This window comes from Chiloscyllium plagiosum, chromosome 25 (assembly GCF_004010195.1).
Source record: "Chiloscyllium plagiosum isolate BGI_BamShark_2017 chromosome 25, ASM401019v2, whole genome shotgun sequence".
In the NCBI taxonomy this organism is placed as follows: domain Eukaryota; kingdom Metazoa; phylum Chordata; class Chondrichthyes; order Orectolobiformes; family Hemiscylliidae; genus Chiloscyllium; species Chiloscyllium plagiosum.
In genome coordinates, this window is record NC_057734.1 from 2,405,781 (window position 1) to 2,407,743 (window position 1,963).

Genomic DNA, 1,963 nt, shown 5'->3' on the forward strand with positions numbered 1-1,963 from the left:
GTTGGTTTGAAGTGTGTCTACTTCAATGCCAGGAGCATCCGGAATAAGGTGGGGGAACTTGCAGCATGGGTTGGTACCTGGGACTTCGATGTTGTGGCCATTGGACAGCACAGTGGCACAGTGGTTAGCACTGCAGCCTCCCAGCACCAGAGACCTGGGTTCAATTCCCACCTCAGGCAGGCTGTCTGTGTGGAGTTTGCACATTCTCCCCGTGTCTGCGTGGGTTTCCTCTGGGCATTTCTAATGTGCCCATCCCTATAGATGGGTCAGTTTTTGTCCAGTGTGTGCAGGAGGCTTCCTGACACAGTATGTAGACAGGCCAACAAGGGGTGAAGCCACATTAGATTTGGTACTGGGTAACGAGCCCGGCCAGGTGCAAGACTTGGAAGTAGGTGAGCACTTTGGTGATCGCGATCACAATTCTGTTATGTTTACTTTAGTGATAGAAAGGGATAGGTGTATACCACTGGGCAAGTGTTACAGCTGAGGGAAAGGCAATTACGATGCAATTAGGCAAGATTTAGGAAGCATAGGATGGGGAAGGAACTTGCAGGGGATGGGCACATTAGAAATGCAGAGCTTATTCAAGGAAAAGCTCCTGAGTGTCCTAGATAAGTATGTACCTGTCAGGCAGGGAGAAAGCTGTAGAGCGCGGGAGCCGTGGTTTATGAAGGAAGTGGAATCTCTGGTCAAGAGGAAGAAGGCGGCTTATGTTAGGATGAGATGTGAAGACTCAGTTAGGGCGCTTGAGGGTTACAAGTTTGCCAGGAAAGACCTAAAGAGAGAGACAGAGCTCAGAAGAGCCAGGAGGAGACATGAGAAGTTGTTGGCGGATAGGATCAGGGTAAACCCTAAGGCTTTCTATAGGTATTTAAGGAATAAAAGAATGATGAGAGTAGTTTAGGGCCAGTCAAGGATAGTAGTGGGAAGTTGTGTTGGAGTCAGAGGAGATAGGGGAAGCACTAAATGAATATTTTTCGACAGTATTCACTCTAGAAAACGACAATGTTGTCGAGGAGAATACTGAGATACAGGCTACTAGACTAGGTGGGATTGAGGTTCACAAGGAAGAAATATTAGAAATCCTGCAGAGTGTGAAAATAGATAATTCCCCTGGGCCGGATGGGATTTGTCCTAGGATCCTCTGGGAAGCCAGGGAGGAGATTGCCGAGCCTTTCTCTTTGATCATTAAATCTCATTGTCTACAGGAATAGTGCCAGAAGACTGGAGGATAGCAAATGCGCTTCCCCTGTTCAAGAAGGGGAGTAGAGACAATCCTGGTAATTATAGACCAGTGAGCCTTACTTCAGTTGTTGGTAAAGCGTTGGAAAAGGTTATAAGAGATAGGATTTATAATCATCTAGAATATAATAATTTGATTAGGGATAGTCAGCATGGTTTTGTGAAGGGTAGGTCGTGCCTCACAAACCTTATTGAGTTCTTTGAGAAGGTGACCAAACAGGTAGATGAAAGTAAACCGGTTGATGGATTTCAGCAAGGCGTTCAGTAAGGATCCCCACAATAGGCTATTGTACAAAATGTGGAGGAATGGAATTGAGAGAGATATAGCAGTTTGGATCAGTAATTGGCTTGCTGAAAGAAGACAGAAGGTGGTGGTTGATGGGAAATGCTCATCCTGGAGTCCAGTTACCAGTGGTGTACCGCAAGGGTCGGTGTTGGGTCCACTGCTGTTCGTCATTTTTATAAACGACCTGGATGAGGGCGTAGAAGGGTGGGTTAGTAAATTTGGAGACGACACTAAGGTCGGTGGAGTTGTGGATAGTGACGAAGGATGTTGTAGTTTTCAGAGAGACATAGATAAGCCGCAGAGCTGGGCTGAGAGGTGGCAAATGGAGTTTAATGCGGACAAGTGTGAGGTGATTCACTTTGGACAGAGTAACCGCAATGCAAAGCTCTGGGCTAATGATAAGATTCTTGGTAGTGTAGATGAGCAGAGAGATCT